This window comes from Bos mutus, chromosome X (genome assembly GCF_027580195.1).
Source record: "Bos mutus isolate GX-2022 chromosome X, NWIPB_WYAK_1.1, whole genome shotgun sequence".
Taxonomy (NCBI): Eukaryota; Metazoa; Chordata; class Mammalia; order Artiodactyla; family Bovidae; genus Bos; species Bos mutus.
Genome location: NC_091646.1, coordinates 86,317,655 through 86,337,247, shown reverse-complemented (window position 1 = coordinate 86,337,247; position 19,593 = coordinate 86,317,655). Strand labels below are relative to the sequence as shown.

The 19,593-nt window shown below is 42.7% G+C and overlaps 1 long non-coding RNA gene across 1 annotated transcript in view; it reads right to left on the bottom strand.

Moving 5' to 3' along the window:
• LOC138986459 (uncharacterized) overlaps window positions 1–19,157 on the bottom strand; it is a 43,926-nt gene extending 24,769 nt beyond the window's left edge. The window contains exons 1-2 of the long non-coding RNA XR_011463309.1: window positions 18,954–19,157; window positions 16,832–16,929 (exon numbers count right to left, since the gene is read on the bottom strand). This is a non-coding gene — a long non-coding RNA (uncharacterized lncRNA). The remainder of the gene's footprint in view (window positions 1–16,831; window positions 16,930–18,953) is intronic.
• Between the last annotated feature and the right edge of the window lie 436 nt (window positions 19,158–19,593).

The window sequence follows — 19,593 nt, the reverse complement described above, 5'->3', positions numbered from 1 at the left end:
GTGAGCAACCTTATATTCCATCTGTAATCTTAATTCCCCTTTGCCATTTAACATGGTCACAGGTTCCAGGGTTTAGGGTATGGACATCTTTGGAGGGCCATCAGTCTACCCGGCACACTGTGGTACTTCATGTAAAATAACTCAACGTTCAAAAAACTGGCTAATGTCATAGATGACCACAATAAAGTACTATGTGAATCTCTCTCCTGATTTCATACCTTAATGTTCCCCATGGTTGATCAACATTCAGCCTCTTCAATCAGAAAAGCACTCATCTATAGAAGTGAATGAATGCTCTCCTTCACTGATTCAGGGCTAAGGGCCAAGTCTGATAAAGAATCACCCAGAACTCCAGTTCAGGAAGCACTCACTGAGTGGGCAGGGGGACAAGATGGATCCCACCAACACTGAAATTGGAGCTGCTAGAAGGACTCCCAAAGTTCTGTGGAGCCGCAGCTGAGGCTGCTGGTTAAGACTTCACTGAGGAAGGCATTTTGGCTGAATGTTTATGGAAGTAAAGAGAAGCAAGGGGCTGAAGGCATGAAGGCTCAGCATGGTGCAGTCAAAGGTGTGAGGAAACAGTCCCTGCTGGCTGGTGTTGTTGCTAAATTCCACTGCAGAAGAACATCAGAAATTATACTAAGTGAAGACAGTCAAACAAAGACAAATATCATATGATATCACTTATATGTGGAATCTAAAAAAAAAATGATACAAATGAACTTATTTAGAAAACAGAAACAGACTCACAGACATGGAAAACAAACTTATAGTTACCAAAGGGGAAAGGTGAGGGAGATAGATAGGGAGTCTGTGATCGACATGTACACACTACTATATATAAAATAGAAAATCAACAAGGATCTACTATATAGCATGGGGAACTCTACTCAATATTATGTAACAAACCCAAATGGGAAAAGAATTTGAAATAGAATAGATAATGTGTATGTGTTTAACTGAATCATTTTGCTGTATATCAGAAACTAATACAACATTATAAATAAACTATGTTGCTGCTGCTGCCACTGTGCTGTGCTCAGTTATATCCAACTCTTTGGGATCCCATGGACTATAGCCCACCAGGCTCCTCTGTCCATGGAACTCTCCAGGCAAGAGTACTGAAGTGGGTAGCCATTCCCTTCTCCAGGGGATCTTCCCAACCCAGGGATCAAACCCAGGTCTCCCACATTGCAGGCAGATTCTTTACCACTGAGCTACCTGGGAAGCCCCAAGCAACTATACTCCAATATAAATTTTTTTTTTTAATTAAAAAATAGAAGTGGGGAAGGAAGCCAGCCTAGATCCTGAGAAGTAATTGAAGAGGCCAAACAAGGAGAAAAAGTGCCCAGAAGCTGGGTGGCAAGTTGTCCCCATAAGAGGCCAGAAAACAGCAACAAATGGGAGGGGAGAGGGCAGAGCAGGGGGCAAGAGAAGGCAGAGAGTGAGAAAAAAATAAACAGATGGGCAAGAGGCACAGTAGGGAGACAGAAGAAGGAGAGAGGCAGCAAGGTAGCTTTTCTAGGCAACCAGCAAGCACTAGTCACTGAGCTTGTACATTACTGCATAAGAAATGCACGGAAAAATCACATAGACAGTAACAGGGTGGGTGCTTGCCAAGGGCTTGGGGGCCATGGGGAGTTATTGTTTAGTGGGGACAGTGTTCCAGTTTTGAAAAATAAAAAAGCATCTGGAGATGGATGATGGCTGCATAACATTATGAATGTATTTAATACAACTGAGCTGTGTATGTAAAAATGGTTAGGATAGCCAGTTGTATGTTCTGTGTGCTTTACCACAATTAAGAAAATGAAGAAAAAGAAAAGGAATGAATGAATAGTGAGAGAGCAGTGACTACTTACCAATTTCTCTTTCCAGTAGCCAAGTATTGAAAAGAAGTAGTGTGTATGATGAAGTAAAGAAAAAAAAATGTACAGTGAGCTTGGATACCATCATTGAATCAACAGAAAGGGAAAGAAAGGCAATATAAGACACAGATAAGAGTAACAGAATAAATCCCAGAGAAGGCAAATGGGGTCAGAATCAAAATCACACAGTGGGGGCAGCTTTGGGTGAGAGCTGGAGGAAGAACCCTCTTCTCTGTGGGAGAGGTACCACTTTCAGAATGGGAGTGGGGGCTGTGAAGTAGGAGAGAAGTGAAAGATGTCAGGAGGCAAGGGAGAAGGGAAAAGGAAAATCCCAAGGTTTGAAAGCAAAAGCAATCTGTTTATTTTGGTCCTTGACCAAAATTGTAGAAGTAATTGCACAGATCAGGGTTTAAACAGGGAACACTTACCGGTCTTAGCTGTGGTTTTACCTTGAAGGAGCTCTGTTACCTTAAGCAAGTCAGTTAAACTTCCTAAACTGCATCTTTAAAAGAGGGAGATTTGCTAAAATAATCACACCAACTATCCAGCTCTACACTTCAATGGCTTCAAAGAAACAGTTTATACCTTGAACAGTGTCAGCTTACCTACACCACGTTTCCCCTCCCAGAAGGGAAATGGGAACCAAAGTCAAGGTGTAGGTAATTTAAATACCCTTGGGCTGTTTTCACATCTCATTTTTGATAGTGACAGCCACAACAAACAGATGGTTACTGCTGACAAGGCCTGTGTCATTACAGTCCTAATGGTAATTAATGTTTTTATAGCACTTTACTGTTCATGAGGAGCCTTCACTCATGAAACGTTTTAGTCCACCTTCACAATAGCTCTGAAACAGGTAAGGCTGCTCTTCTATCCATTTTCCAGCCTCAGTTTGGCTTATAGACGTCGATGATGTGTCCAAGGCCTCAAAGCAGACGAATGACAAACGTGGGACTTGAATCCAGGTACTCAGGACTCAGATTTTTTTTCATAGTGATGTACTGCACATAGAATATTGCACAGCATTTGGTGTCACAAACAGAAAATTCATGAGGCAAAAGGAATTTGCACAGATTGATTCTTTTAATTGATTCTGGCAGTACACTTTATTGAAATGCAAGTACAATCTTAATTTTCAAGTGATGAATGATTGGAATCCAAAGAACAAAGAAGGAGAGGACTAGGATTCAACTACTTCAAAGTCCTCATTCTCAAGATGAGAAAACAGGACCCCGCTGGGACACATGACTTTTGGGAAGCAGAGCTGACACCGGAACTCAGGGCTCCCACCAGCCCCGGGGCTCTCATCACTGGCCAGGTCTACACAGCTTCAGAGAAAAGTTAACAACTGAACTGCTCCTTAACAATGAAATGATTCCAATTTAAATAATCTGAGGGGCTCCTTCCCTCATTTTTCCATCTGCGAACCATATGGATGCTGCCTATTAATGGTATTAGAATTCTTTGGAGCAAATTCTTTTCACAAATGGGAGGAGTGGTAATGACAATTATGTCTTATTTTAGTACAAAATAGAAGTAAAATGGATCTACTAAGGAATTCATCTGAGAGTTTTAAACCGACTGAAACTGCCTTCATTCCCATGCTCTACCTACAAAATGTTTTCTAAACAAATTACAATGGAAAAACCGAAAAAATGCAATGAAAATATTTTGAACAAGACCATCTTATCAAACAATTCCCATTCTCCTCCTTGGGAAATAATGAGTCAGCAGGTGCTTCAAGAAAATTAGAGATACCAAGGGAACATTTCATGCAAAGATGAGCACAATGAAGGACAGAAATGGTATGGAACTAACAGAAACAGAAGATATTAAGAAGAGGTGGCAAGAATACACAGGAGAACTATACAAAAAAGATCTTCATGACCCAGATAATCACGATGGTGTGATCACTCACCTAGAGCCAGACATCCTGGAATGTGAAGTCAAGTGGGCCTTAGGAAGCCTCACTACGAACAAAGCTAGTGGAGGTGATGGAATTCCAGTTGAGCTATTTCAAATCCTAAAAGATGATGCTGTGAAAGTGCTGCACTCAATCTGCCAGCAAATTCGGAAAATTTGGCAGTGACCACAGGACTGGAAAAGGTCAGTTTTCATTTCAATCCCAAAGAAAGGCAATGCCAAAGAATGCTCAAACTACCACACAATTGCACTCATTTCGCATTCTAGCAAAGGAATGCCCCAAATCCTCTAAGCCAGAATTCAACAGTACATGAACCTTGAACTTCTAGATGTTCAAGCTGGATTTAGAAAAGGTAGACGAACCAGAGATCAAATTGCCAACATCCCTTGGATTACAGAAAAAGCAAGTGAGTTCCAGAAAAACATTTACTTCTGCATTACTGACTTGTCAAAGCCTTGGACTGTGTGAATCACAACAAACTGTGGAAAATTCTGAAAGAGATGGGAATCCCAGACCACCTGACCTGCCTCGTGAGAAATCTGTATGCAGGCCAAGAAGTAACAGTTAGAACTGGACATGGAACAACAGACTGGTTCCAAATTGGGAAAGGAGTACATCAAGGCTGTATGTTATCACCCTGCTTATTTAACTTCTACGCAGAGTACATCATGAGGAAATGCTGGACTGGATGAAGCACAAGCTGGAATCAAGATTGCTGGGAGAAATACCAATAACCTCAGATATGCAGATGACACTACCTTTATGACAGAAAGTGAAGAACTAAAGAGCCTCTTGATGAAAGTGAAAAAGGAGAGTGAAAAAGTTGGCTTAAAACTCAACATTCAAAAAACTCAGATCATGCATCCAGTCACTTCATGGAAAATAGGTGGAGAAACAGTGGAAACAGTGACAGACTGTATTCTTCTGGGCTCCAAAATCACTGTAGATGGTGACTGCAGCCATGAAATTACAAGATGCTTGCTCCTTGGAAGAAAAGTTATGACCAACCTAGACAGCTTATTAAAAAGTAGAGACATTACTTTGCCTACAAAGGTCCATCTAGTCAAAGCTATGGTTTTTCCAGTCGTCATGTATGCATTCAAAAGTTGGACTATATAGAAAGCTGAGCACCAAAGTACTGATGCTTTTGAACTGTGGTGTTGGAGAAGACTCTTGAGAGTCCCTTGGACAGCCAAGAGATCCAACCAGTCCATCCTAAAGGAAATGAGTCCTGAATATTCATTGGAAAGACTGATGCTGAAGCTGAAGCTCCAATACTTTGGCCACCTGATTTGAAGAACTGACTCATTGATAAAGACCCTGATGCTGGGAAAGACTGAAGGCAGGAGGAAAAGGGGACGACAGAGAATGAGATGGTTGAATGGCATTTCCGACTCAATGGACATGAGTTTGAGTAAGCTCCGGGAGTTGGTAATGGACAGGGAGGACTCAGGTGCTGCAGTCTATGGGGTCACAAAGAGTTGGATATGACTGAGTGACTGAACTGAACTGAGGTGCTTCTAACCAAAATTACTTATATCACAAAGCAGAAAAATGTTTACTGTTTAAACACCACGTGGTGCTAGTGAACCCGCTTGCCAATGCAGGAGATGAAAGAGACACAGACTCGATTCCTGGGTCAGAAAGATCCTCTGGAGGAGGGCATGGTAACCCACTCCAGTATTCTTGTCTGGAGAATCCCATGGACAGAAGAGCCTGGCAGGTGATAGTCCATGGGATCACAAAGAATCGGACATGACTGAAGCAGCCTAGCAATGTTTAAACAGAAGACTCCACTCGAAGAATAGATGAGAATGTAAATATAATGTATTATGAAGTTTCAGATCCTATTTTGTATGTTTTATGCAGTAAAAAAAAGTCTGAGTCTTCCATTAGACTATAAAGGACTCAAGTACAAGAAGATCAAATGAAGGGAGCTGTTCTGAGGTGAGCAGATAATTGCTGATCATCTTCCCTCAGGGCACCTCGGACCTTTGGGTTCATATTCCTGAGACCAAGAGAAAGGATTTCTACTGTGGAAAAGAAATCAGCAAAGCTTTTAATGAACATGCAAAGGCTAATATGAAAGATGGAAAATACACCTGTGTGTTCAGTTCTGGAGCTGTAAGAGGGAGGCTAAGACAGCAGGCTGAAGGTTCTTTTCAGAGTGAACTCTCCAGTGTTTCATAGTGTTTTGGAGATGAAGTTTTTATTACAGTGGGTGTTCAGCCTCAAATGCATAACCAGGTTTCTCCTCAAGACAGTTGCAAGAATTTTAAACTAAGAAGATAGGAGACAAGTAAGTCCAAGACCGCCAAAGGGGGAAAATTTAATCTCCCTCATTTTTTCTGGGTTAAGAAGACAGAAATACTCTAAGGTTTCAATCAAAAGCCCAGGAAATCCAGGCCTGAGGAGAGTAGACAACCATAACTAGATTGAGCCTTCCTAAAACTGCAACCTGGCCTTAATTTAGCTCAATATTTGAAGGTGATCAGCTCCTCACTATATTTACCTAACAGAGGACAAGAAGGAAATCCTTTCTAGAAGATGTAATCTAGAACTAGTAAGACTTTCACACACTGTGTCTGGGTACAAAATAAAAAATTATTAGACATGATGGAGAAGGAAATGCCAACCCACTCCAGTATTCTTGCCTGGAAAATTCCATGGAGAGAAGAGCCTGGTGGGCTGCAGTCCCTGGGGTCACACGACAGCACGTATACATGAGGGGGGTGGAGGAAGATGCTGCTGCTGCTGCTAAGTCACTTCAGTCATGTCTGACTCTGTGCGACCCCATAGACGGCAGCCCACCAGGCTCCCCCGTCCCTGGGATTCTCCAGGCAAGAACACTGGAGTGAGTTGCCATGTCCTTCTCCAATGCATGAAAGTGAAAAGTGAATGTGAAGACACTCAATCGTGTCTGACTCTTAGCAACCCCATGGACTGCAGCCTACCAGGCTCCTCCGTCCATGGGATTTTCCAGGCAAGAGTACTGGAGTGGGTTGCCATTGCCTTCTCTGGGAGGAAGATGGGTTGATAGCAATAAACAGAGGCAGAATGAAAAAACAAATTATTAGACATGAGAAAAGCTGCACGTAAATGCAACCAATATGCAATAGAAAAAAGACAAATAGATGCAGGCTCACAGATGACTTGCATTATTGGATTCAGTAAGTAATACCATTAAACCGATTAACTGGTTAAAAAATAAGGGAAAAAAGGAAATGGATGAAAAGATGGAGAATTTCAAAAGAGAACTAGAATCCATATAAAAAATCAAACGAACATCCTAGAAAAATTAAGTATCTGAAATTAAGAAAATGCAGTGTCTGATATTAACTCATTGGATGGGTTTAACACCACACTAGACAAAGCAGGAAACCTGTCACACTGCTTCATAGTGTCACTTTATATTTTTAAATGCTTATGTAAATGGCTTCTCTGGTAGCTCAGCTGGTAAAGAACCCACCTACAATGTAGGAGACCCTGGTTCGATTTCTGGGTCAGGAAGATCCACTGGAGAAGGGATAGGCTACCCACTTCAGTATTCTTGGGCTTCCCTGGTGGCTCAGCTGGTAAAAACTCCACCTGCAATGTGGGAGACCTGGGTTTGATCCCTGGGTTGGGAAGATCCCCTGGAGAAGGGAACAGCTACCCACTCCAGTATTCTGGCCTAGAGAATTCCATGGTTTGTATAGTCCATGGAGTCACAAAGAGTTGGACACAACTGAGCAATTTTCACTTTACAGACAAAGCAGAAGATAGGATTAGTAAACCTAAAGGTAAAGCTTAATGGAAAACTCACATTAAAACTCAAATAGAAAAGAAGAAAGAAGAAGGTAAGAAACATGGTATCCTGACCATGTACGTAATTGGACAGCCAGAGAGAAGTGAGGACAGAAGCAATATTTGAAGAGACAATGGCCGAGGATTTTCCAATACTGATGAAAGACATCAACCCTCAAATTCAAGAAAGTCGGCAAACAGAAGCAGGATGAATATAAGGAAAACCACACCTGGATTTGTCAATGTCAAATGCTTGGTACAAAAACCTGGCAAGTCATGTAGCTGGCTTCAAATTTAGTACAATTCTTGAAGAGGTTATGATAAAGAAGATAGTTTGAGGATAGGCACCCTACTCAGCAATAAAGTTTCTGTTCTTTAGTAGGATTGTAGTCATTCTGCTCTTGACCAAGCACAGAAAAACTCCACAATGACACAAATTTGAGTATAGTACAATGATGGATCCTTGACTCCTGGTTTCTACCTAGCTTGATCTCATTTCTTTAACCTTATAATAATGTAACTCTACGTTTTATATAATAAAAAATTTAATCCAATAAGAGTTTTTGGTAAAGCTTACTAAAATCAGAGGGGAAAACACAACCACAGTATTAAATGGGATGTCAGAATAAGATGGGACTTTTAAAATAAACAGTCCAACCCTTACATTAAGAGATGACAAAACCGAAGCCCAGAGCTATTTAGAAACCTACTGGGAACCAGAACAGTGTTTCTCTTTCTATGTAATATAGTACATAGAGACTATGGGATTCCCTGGTGGCTCAGTGGTAAAGAATCCACCTGCTAATGCAGGAGATGTGGATTCGATCCCTGAGTTGGGAAGATCTCCTGGAGAAGGGATGGCAACCCACTCCAATACTCTTGCCTGGGGAATCCCATGGATAGAAGAGTCTGTCGGGCTACATTTAATGGGGTTGCAAAAGAATTAGACACAACTTTGCAACTAAATAACAACAGATATACCTTAGGAAGGAAAACACACATTATGCAACATATTGGGGATATAATATATAAAATATTTTAGACTATTGTCTGTAATATCAAACTAGCTCTTTTAGAAAACAAAAACATGAGTAACGTGTAAATGATATCTATCTCAACTAGTACCCTATTGCAAGCTGTTAAAATTCCTTGACTTGATAAATTAACAAATAAAAACGGTGATTTTTCTAACTTGAAATTGTCATTGTCTTCTAAAAATACTTAATTGTGGCCACCTGAATTGATGTTGTCATTTTTAAATAAGTAGCAAAGGCAATACAGAGATTCAGGAAGAAACTGATCTATAAATAATTGAGATGTGAACTCAAAAATATAAATCTTTTGTTCTCTGATAAATAAAAGGAAAAGCATGCCGTAAGAAAAAACTTCTAGCAGACATTTTTTAACATAAGTGCAAGTTCTATTTTCACCCATAAATATTAGCACATCTGTTATTTTGACAGGGGATTACTCAAGAGTTGTGGCTTTTTCATGCCTCTAATTGTGCCAATGGCCAATCTAAGAGCGGCATAAGGCAGGAGGAAAACACATGAGAGACCAGAAAGAGGCCAGAAGGGTCTTAAGGCCATTTAATGGCCTCCTTATTCTTTCAGGCTTTTTGGTTATAAGGCTTTGGTTATAAGTTTTTTTGTTGTTGTTTTTTGTTTTGGTTATAAGTTTTTTGTTTTGGTTATAAGTTTGAATGAGGCAAAATGTATATGTTTTCTTTAAATACTTCAAACAGCTCTCCTAAAACATATAGATGTGTACTAAAACCAAGCTATGGAAAAACTCAAACCTAACCATGGTTACCATCTTATCTCTGGAACATTGGGATCACTTTGTGTACATTTAACTAAGCATACTTACTAACATACTCTTCATGTATATTTGAACTAAGATCCTACCTGTATATTAGAATGATACTTTCTCTTAGTGTAGTCTAGTCTTTAAGAAAAGATTCTTTAATAGGTAGCAAATCTGAAACATTTGAATTCATGTTTCCACTCTGAGTAGTTTGTAACAGCTGGAAAAGCACACAAACATTAACATTGGATAAACTACTACTACTGTTTCCCAGTAGAAGGATAGCTTCAATGTTCCCACGTAAGTGAGGTAGAACACAGATGAACAGCCCCAATCAATTATATCTCTTTTCACCGCCTGACATCCTCCTCTTCCAAAAACGCCTCTTAAATCAGATGCTAGAGACAAATCAATGTGAGATACTCAGTGGTCCTCCATGATGAGAAGCTTCCCCAATGCTCAAGCTTAACTGTAACAGCTTTCAGAAGGAAGGAGGAGGAGAGACGTAACTCCTTTTCCAGGACTGAAGAGCAGCTTCCCCATTCCACAGCATCAGTGGTATCAATACCTCATAAATGCCAAGAGGAAACCAAGGATGTCTTAAATATACTTTGGATAAAAGGATAAAGACAGAGAACTTGAGGGGAGGGCCAAAGGAGGATGCTAGGAACCCTGGTACCATATTGGTAGGCTCATCTTAGATTCAAACAGATTCAATCTTTCAGGGTCAAAACTGTTTTCCCTGCTGCGGACCTAAATGGAATCAGCTCTCTAGCCCAAGCCTGCTCTACTCTCACATTACTGCTCCTGGGTGCATATGTGCTAAGTCACTTCAGTAGTATCTGATTCTTTGTGACCCTACAGAATGTAACCCACCAAGCTCCTCTGTCCATGGGGATTCTCCAGGCAATAATACTGCAGTGGGCTGCCATTTCCTCCTTCAGGGGATCTTCCCGACCGAGGTACCAAACCCGAGTTTCTTGTGTCTCCTGCATTGCAGGCAGATTCTTTACCCCTGAGCCACTGGGGAAGCCCATTCCTGCTGCTAGGTAAGTGTAAAAATGTCTGCAATTATTCTCTTCTCTCTGTGCTCCTTGCAACATGACTGCAGCTCCTCCCTTCAAGAGAGGGAATCTATTTCCCCAACTACTGAGTCAGGGCTGGCGTTGTGACTTGTTTTGGATAATAGAATTCAGAGGAAGTCACTTTGTGCCAGTTGCAAGCCTAATCCTCAAGAGGTCTTGCATGCCTCTGCCCCTTCTCTTAGAACCCTGCCACCCACAGTGTTAACAAGCCCATGCTGGCCTGGTTAAAGATTAGAAACCATGTGGAGAGGAGCTGAGGACATCCTGGAAGAGCCAGACCCCAACCCGCTCGGTGAAAAACCTGCCCAGATCCAAAGAACCACCCAGCTGAATCTGGCCCAAACTGCCAACCCACAGAATCAAGGGCTCGCTAAATGCTGGTTGTTTTAAACCACAAACCAAACCAATACTGTGGTGGTTTGTTGAGGAGCCAAAGCTAACTGATATAGTAAGGAATGCTTTGTCATGAATTATTCATTCAATGAACATTTGTTAAATGCCTTCTATATTTGAAGTGGTGATCTAAGGGTACGAAGATTAGTATGTGATAGTGCCTGCAATTAGGGAGTCATTCCTCTAACAACAGTAAAAAAAAAGTATGAACAACAAAGTCTACTTAGAGGATAGGAAGGCTCAGTTAAAGAGGTCACATTTGAGCTGGTTTTTAAGGAAAGACCAGTAAGTCACCAGTGGACAGGAACAGACATCAGAAGCAGAAGAAACAGCATGAGCAAAAGCACAGAAAGAGCTCAAGGAATGTTCTAGGAATGGAAAACAGTGTAAGACAGATGGAGTGTGGGGAGGAAGTGGCAGATGACAGAGCATTAAAAGCAGGTTGAAGGCAAATAATGAAGAGTGTCATACTGTAAATCAAGCTACAGGATTGGAATCCCTCTTGTAGGCGTGGAGAGCTACACATCATTTTAAAGTGGGAAATGACGTGATTAAATCTGTTTTAGGAAACAAAAGCTGATGAGAAGTAGGGGATTAGAGGCAAGAGTAAGAATCAGGAAGATGAATTTGGAGACTGAATCACAAGGGGGGACCTGAATCACAAGGTAGTAAATATTAAGGAAGAGAAGATGCCTTTGAAAGGTGATTCAGAGATGGGAGAAGGACCTAACAGCCTTGACAATCAACTATAGGTGGGCTTTGAGAGTGATATATAAGTTGTGTGGGAGAACCACTAGATTAATAGCAAATGTATCAGTTAAGGCATTAAGAGCAGAAGAGCGGACTGGAAAGGAACAAAACAGGGTTTTTAGAAAGGCACCTATGGGATACCCAGTGAGAGATGTCCAGGAGGCAGAGAACAATACAGATCTGGACCTTATGCTGAGGGATGGGTATGGAAAACAGGAGATAAAGACCTGGGGTATCTTTAGAACACAGAGCAGGGACAGATGGCCAGCTCAAGACTGGAGAGTAAATGTGAACACAGGGCCTTCCGGGAAAAGATGGAGACAGAGAGGAGCCGAGGGATGGCACGATCCTGAGGACATAAATATTTCAGCGGCAAAGGAAAGAAGTATCACCAAAGAGCAGCAACCTTCCTTGGGGATGGAAGAGGGGAGGGGAAGGTACTTTAATTTTGGAAGCATGGGTTATAAATTAAGGAAAAATAGAAAACCATCCCTTTTGCCACATTCTTTCCTCTGGCCAAGCCATCCCCGGGACTTTTTCCTAGGGTTCTTCCCACTTTAGAGGGGCCCTGAAGTCACAGTCAGTGGAGGTAGGGGGAGAAAGCAACAGGAGCAGTTTGAGGAAGATCATCAGTGTCCATGTATTTGATGGAAAAAAACTTTTGTTTTCAAGCCCTTGGTGGCACCTGCTGCAGCAAAGACTTTTTTTTCAAGCCCTTGGTGGCACCTGCTGCAGCAAAGAACATCACCAACTTTCATTCTTAGGATACTTTTTTGAAATCTGCTTCTGGTTAATTTATTGCATCTTCCAAACAGATTGCCTTCATATATTTTCAGTAACTAGATGGGAAGCTTTTAAAAATATCCCCAAAGTAGGTAAAGACTTCATAAATAGAATGCAAAAAGCAATACCCAAGAAAGAAAAAAAATGGTAATTAGATTCATTAAAAATCATCAAAAATACTGTGAAGACAGTGAAAAGGCAACCCAGACTGGGAGAAAATGTAATACATATATCTGACAAAGGGTCCATGTGCAGAATAAAAAGAAATTACAAAAAGAAAAAGAAAAATACAAAGAATCCAATTCAAAACTGGGAAAAAGGTTTTAACAGGAATTTCACAAAAAGATATCCAAATGCCAGTAAGTATGTGAAATGGCATTTAACAACATTACTCATCAGGAAACATAAATTTAAACCGTAGGACCACCTCACACCCATTAGGATGGCTACTGTCAAAAAATAAATAAATAAATAACAAGCGCTGGCAAGGGTGTGGAGAAACGGAAACCTTTGTACCTGCTGGGAATGTAAAATGGTGCAGTGTCTATGGACAACAGTGTGGTGGTTCCTCAAAAAATTGAAACAGAATCACCATACAGTGCAGCAACTCCACTTGTAGGTATGCATCCCCAAAAATAAAAGCAGGGTCTCAAAGAAATATTTATACATCCATGTTCTTAGCAGCATTATTCACAATAGCCAAAAGGCGGCAGCAACCCAAGTATCCACCAACAGACGAATGGATAAATAAAATGTGGTGGATATTCATACAATGGAACATTACTTAGCTGTAAAAAGAAAGGAAATTCCAACACATTCTACAACATGAATGAATCTTAAGGAAATTATGCTAAGTGAAATAAGTGGGTTACAAAAGAACAAATATTCTGGATTTCAACCCATATGAGGTACTTTAGTCAAATTTATAGAGATAGAAAGTAGAAAGGTGTTTGCCAGGTACTAGGGGAAGAGAAAAAGGGGAGTTATAGTTTAATGGATATAGCTTCAGTTTCACAAGATGAAAAGAGTTCTGGAGATGGATAGTGGTACAACAAAGTAAATGTACTTAATACCACCAACATTTTTAAGTGGTTACAATGGTAAATGTTATGTACATTTTGCTAAAATTTTTTAAATTAAAAAAAAATTTTAAACCCACAAGTACGTATCACTACTCTCCTACAAAAACAGCTAAACTAAAAAGACCAACAAAACCAAGTGTTGGTGAAAATGTGGAGCAACTGGAACTCCTGGTTGAGTGTAAATTGGTAAAATCATCTTGGAAAACCATTTGGCAATATCTACTGAAGCTAATGGATGGGGTTCCCTGATAGCTCAGTTGGTAAAGAATCTGCCTGCAATATAGAAGACCCCAGTTCGATTTCTGGGTCGGGAAGATCCACTGGAGAAGGGAATGGCAACCCACTCCCTGTATTCTGGCCTGGAGAATTATATGGACTGTATAATCCATGGGGTTGCAAAGTGTCGGGCACGACTGAGTGACTTTCACTTTCACTGAAGCTAAATACAAGCATACCCTGTGACCTCAACAGTTCCACACCTCTGTATATGCTCAAAAGTAATGAGTGAGCATGTGCACCAAAACTCATAAGCCAGAATATTCACAGCTGCTTTATTCATGTTAGTCATACAGTAGAAACAATCCAAAGATCCAACAGGAGAATGGATAAACAAATGGTGTTATATCCATACAACAGAAATTACTAGTCAACTTATTAGAATGAACTACTAACACAGCAACATGGATAAATCACAAAGACATTGTGCGTGTGTGCTCAGTGGCTCAGTCGTGTCCAACTTTTTGTGACCTTCTGGACTGTAGCCCACCAGGCTCCTCTGCCCATAGGGATTCTCCAGGCAGGAATACTGGAGTGGGTTGCCATGCCCTCCTCCAGGGCATCTTCCCAACCCAGGGGTCAAATCTGCATCTCCTGAATCTCCTGTATTGCAGGCGGATTCTTTACCACTGAGCTTATGGGGAAGTCCCCACAAAGACATTATGTTATGTGAAAGAAGACATACACACACAAGTTCCTTCTATATGACTCTATTTACATGGAGCTTAACAACCAATAAAAGGAATGGATGGAGTTTAAAAAATACTACAGTGTGAATCCAAATCATAATGTAGTTATCTTCAGATTAGAAATAGGATAAAAACTGACCAGAAGGGGAAAGAGGAGGAAATCTTTTGGGATACTGGAAAAGTTGTATTCTTGACCTGGGTGGTAGTCCCATGAGCATATACACATATAAAAGTTCATAGAGCAATACACTTCAGATTAATGCATTGTACACACTTTATTGTATGTATGTACTCAGTCAGTTGTGTGACTCTTTGGGGCCCCATGGACTATTGCCTCCTCTGCCCATAGAATCTTCCAGGCAAGAATACTGGAGTAGGCTGCCATCTCCTACTCCAGGGAACCTTCCCTACTCCAGGGAATCTTCCTGACCCCGGGATCAAACCCGCATCCCTTGTGTCTCCTGCATTGGCAGGTGGATTCTTTACCACGAATGCCACCTGGGAAGTCCCATGTTATACCTTAAAAATAAAATACAGTATTTTCAAAGCAGTGCTCTTCCTGGGCACATCTTTAAAGCACCTGATGTCTCTATATTGAGAATGCTATAATTCCAGAAATGAGTGAAATCTCATCTTTGCTCCTTTCCTTTCTGACTTAGAAGATTAGACCCCGTTCTTCTTAGCCAAATTGTGCAATGATTAGTTACTTCCCAGTTTACAGAGTCAGATAATGAATCAAAGGCCCACACACGTGCAAATTTATGTGTTCCTAAGTGTCTGAGAGCTGTCATCAAGCCACTCAACACCCATGGGATCTTTCCAGCAAACAATCTTTCAGTTTTCAATTTATACTTTTCAAGTCAGAGGTCCCAATTTGCCTTCTACTGGTAAATGTCCAATTTGATATTATTCTCTTCAAGAACAGCATCTGACTTTGTCTTACACCCTCATTGGCAGGGGCTAAACAAATCCCTCTTCAACTGTAAAGGCAGAAAGTAAAAAAATCACAAGATATCTCCACATTCTGGCATTGGATGAATGCATACATCCCCTGGGGAAAGACAAAGCTTCATCCCCTTTAACAGCCATTTTGATGCCAGGTCTTTATACAAGCAACATGATCGTTAACTATAGTTTCCCTGTGAAAGCATCATTAGCTGTGGCCCACAAATCTAAGGAAAGAAAATAAAAAGCTACCAAGGTGAACTCCCCTTACCCCCACTTCCTCTACCATTCATAACTCAGTTGAAAAAGGGCCTTAATATGCAAAATCTTATATTTTAATGATGACCAGAGGCAAATTATTTTGAATTGTGTCACAATGAACAACTTTCTGAACTTGAGAACTTGACTGTCTTTGTTCCCATATTAAATTTGTCATTAGTTGAGTCAAGTGGGTGAATTATGAAGGTACTTCTTATATGTTGGGGCTTGGAAAAGCCAGCAAAGTAGGAGAAAAATGACAAGGGCTGGTTTAAAAGAAGCAGCCTAGGGAATTCCCTGGCAGTCCAGTGGTTAGGATTCTGCACTGTCACTGCTGAGCATGTGGCTCATTTTTTTAAATTTTATTTTATTTTTAAACTTTACATAATTGTATTAGTTTTGCCAAATATCAAAATGAATCCATCACAGGTATACATGTGCTCCCCATCCTGAACCCTCCTCCCTCCCCATACCATCCCTCTGGGTCGTCCCAGTGCACTAGCCCCAAGCATCCAGTATCGTGCATTGAACCTGGACTGGCATCTCATTTCATACATGATATTTTACATGTTTCAATGCCATTCTCCCAAATCTTCCCACCCTCTCCCTCTCCCACAGATTCCATAAGACTGTTCCATACATAATTTTTTTTAAAGTAGCAGCACAGAGACTTCCCTTGGGGCATTCGTTTGATCCCTGGTAGGGAAGGAAGAGCCCACATGCTGCCCCAAGTGGCCAAGAAAAAAAAAGCAGCAGCCTGTATGTATTCTGATAAGTGAGATGTCAAGTGAGACAGTTTTTTAATAAAAACTGGGTATTATTATGTTGGTTCAACAGGGTGGCTTTGGTAACCGTGTCCCAAAATAAATTTTTCAAAACAATTGGCAGTTTCATACAGCTTCAGGAAAAGTGTTTTTAAAAGCAAACATCAAGGGACAATTGGTTGAATGCAAAGCCATGTGGTCACAATGGAAACAATGCCTCTTTTTTAGAGCAGTAAAAAGTAACACAGTATAATGATGCACAGTAGTTTTATTTAAATACATTGTCTGCAATAGAATACACTTGCTTTCCCCTTTGAGAAGACCTCAAAATACATTTCACTTCATAAAAGTCGATATAAATGTCAGGATAGTGGAATGCAATAATTATAAAGCCAGATAGATGGATTAATTTTTCTACATACCTGTGGTTTTTCAGATCCCTGTGTTTGCGTACTGAGGTTCACTCTTATTTTTCTGAAAGTACTTCTGGAAGCTCCCGTCTTGGCTTCTACACTGCCACCTGTAGATGAAAAAGAGAAATAAGCCATGCATTATTCATTTACCATGCATATTTTCTAGGCATCTAACAGAGACAATTGGAGGGAGAGTGGCAAAATATTTGCTCTAAAAGATAAAAGTGCTCTCTCTCTTCTGTGTGGAAAATTTGTAAGGAGTCCCTCACCCTCAATGGTTTGATAAATTATTTAGAAATTTGCCCATACATAAGTCTCAGATCAACACCACTCTGATCAGTTCATTAAAGAGATATGAGTCCCAGAATCTATTCTCATGCCAACCTTGCAATTGTTTCAAGACGGGTCTTTTAATATTAGAGGACAACTTTTGTTAACCAGGTAATTAAGAATTCTGTAAATTATCACAAAGAAAAAAGGGAGAGATCCAGGAAAAGATTACTCTGTCACATAGTTGTAAAAGTGTCTATTTAAAATAATAATATTAATTCTACCACAAACTAGAGCTTTGCCCAATCTAAAACATCTATGTGGGGTGTTTTCATCATACGGCCCTATTCTTGATTTGAATGTGAATGAGTGCTGAAAGGTCTTTCTGACACTCCACAGATTTTAATATAGGCAGGTCTTTTTCTTAAAAAAAAAAAAAAAAGAATAAAAATCTATGAGCAGAACAAGCAATGAATAAAAATCCATGAGCAACTGTGTATCAGTGAGTCAAAGCAGCCATGAGCTGAGAGGGATATGTGTGTGTGTGGTAAGCCTCACACACACGCACGCACGCACGCACACGCGCGCACACACACACACACACACACGGAGATGCTGGAGTTAATTTAGAATAAAAGACCCAACCAGGGTGTATGTGTGGTGTGGATGTGTGTGACAGAGACAGACAGACAAGCAGACTACCCCAGGGTGTGGTGTGGTGTGGTGGTGTGTGGTGTGTGTGTCTGAGAGAGGGAGAGGGAGAAGAAGAGGGAGAAAGAAAGGGAGAGAGGACAGAGACAGAGGTTGGGATTCCAGAGTTGAGAATTTTTGCCTCCTCTTGGTCCTAAAGTCTATCCAGAAGAAGTGTTCCAGCTCCAGCACCTCAAGCTAAAGGGACAAGTACCATTCCCTACCCCCTACCCCCACCCCACGCGAGACAGCACCAGAAGCCACTCAGGCAGCAGGCCCGCCGAGCTCGCTCCCCAGCAAACCCGGGGGCCTTTTCAGCCTCATCAGGGATCCGTCTCCACTTACTGGTAATTTACTTTAACGCCCGGAAAGCCTGATTTGGTTTAAGGAATGGCAGCAAATCTACGAAAATCAAGTCTCCTAAAGCCGCTCTCCTTCTCCTCCCTAGGACTGACATTTACACTAACACCAACCCCTCCTTTCCAACCTCGAAGGCGCTCTGGGCTACCCCAAGAGGCTCTTTGGAGGGCCCGCCAGCAACCAATGTTGCTCCCACGTGTCTCCATTAAACCCTCACCCAAACATGCACAAGGCGCCAAGTGCATGCACACAGTCAGCCTTCCGAGAGAAGTTCGGCAAACCCACTCCCTCCTCCCCGCTCCCTCCTGCACCACCACCACCTCCACCCCTACCCTTGGCCTCTAAAGCGGGAGGGAGCGCGCGGGCTCAGGCACTCGCCCCGGCAGACAATACTCGAGCAACTCTCGCCTTCCCCGCTCACGCCCTACCTGGTCCTGCCACCACTCTTCTCTCCAAGGGGCGTCCTGATGGATGCTGGGTGTGCATTGGGAAGAGGGGAGCGAATTGCACGCACCGTTAAGACTGAGGGCGAGGGAAGGGGGTCGCAGTCCTCCGAAGCCTCTCGGGGAGTCAGCTCGTCCGGAAAGGGTAGGGATGGGGACAGTGAGCCCCGAGAGAGGCAGCTTTTCCGCACCTCTTCCCCATCTAGCACAGCGCGCGCGCACAATTGTGCACACCAAGGGGCCGAGCACCTTCCTCCGGTCCCCGGACCTGCCCAGCCCTCGTCCCCGAGCTCAGGGGCCCGGAAGGGAGGGCATCGGGCCCACGGTGGCCCAGGAGGGGACAGAACGCAGCGCTCTAGGGTGCCCACCTGCGCGAAGGGTCGCCGTTGGTGGCCGGTGCGCCCGCCGGCTGCGCTATCTCTGCGGTGTCCGCTGCTGGAGGAGGTAGCGGCAGCCTGACCCTCGGCCTCCAGGCGTCTCCTCGCTCCTCGGCAGCGGCTGTCTCCGCTTCCCTTCCTCCCAGAGGGTGAGCCTCCCAACTAGCCCGCAGGTTCTGCCACCGTCCCTCTGCCCGCCCGAGTCAGAGCTGTCCTCTCCGCCCCTTTCCCGCCGCCCCGCGAAGCGCAGCGCTCCGCCCCCGGCCCGCCCATCCCCCCCCAACCCCCCCCATCCTCCCCGGGAGGGCTGCGGGGCCAGCGCCACGTGCGGCAGATCCCCAATCCCGCGCTCCTACCCGGCTCCCCTCTCCCCCGGCCCGCGGCGGCCGCCCGCATTCACCCTGCGGCCAAGGGCGTGGGCTCCGCGCGCTCTGCCCTCACTCTTCCGGTGGCTCTTCACTCGCCGCGAGGCACCTTCCACGGCCCAGAGGGTGCCTCTTATCTTGTGGAGGAAGAGGGTTGGGGAAGCGAGGTGGAGTGCGCGCGAGAGAGAGGAGGCGAAGAAACTAGCATGTCAACTGCCGCGGGATACAGGTTGATGCCTGTACCCTGTTTCGGTTACACATTAAAT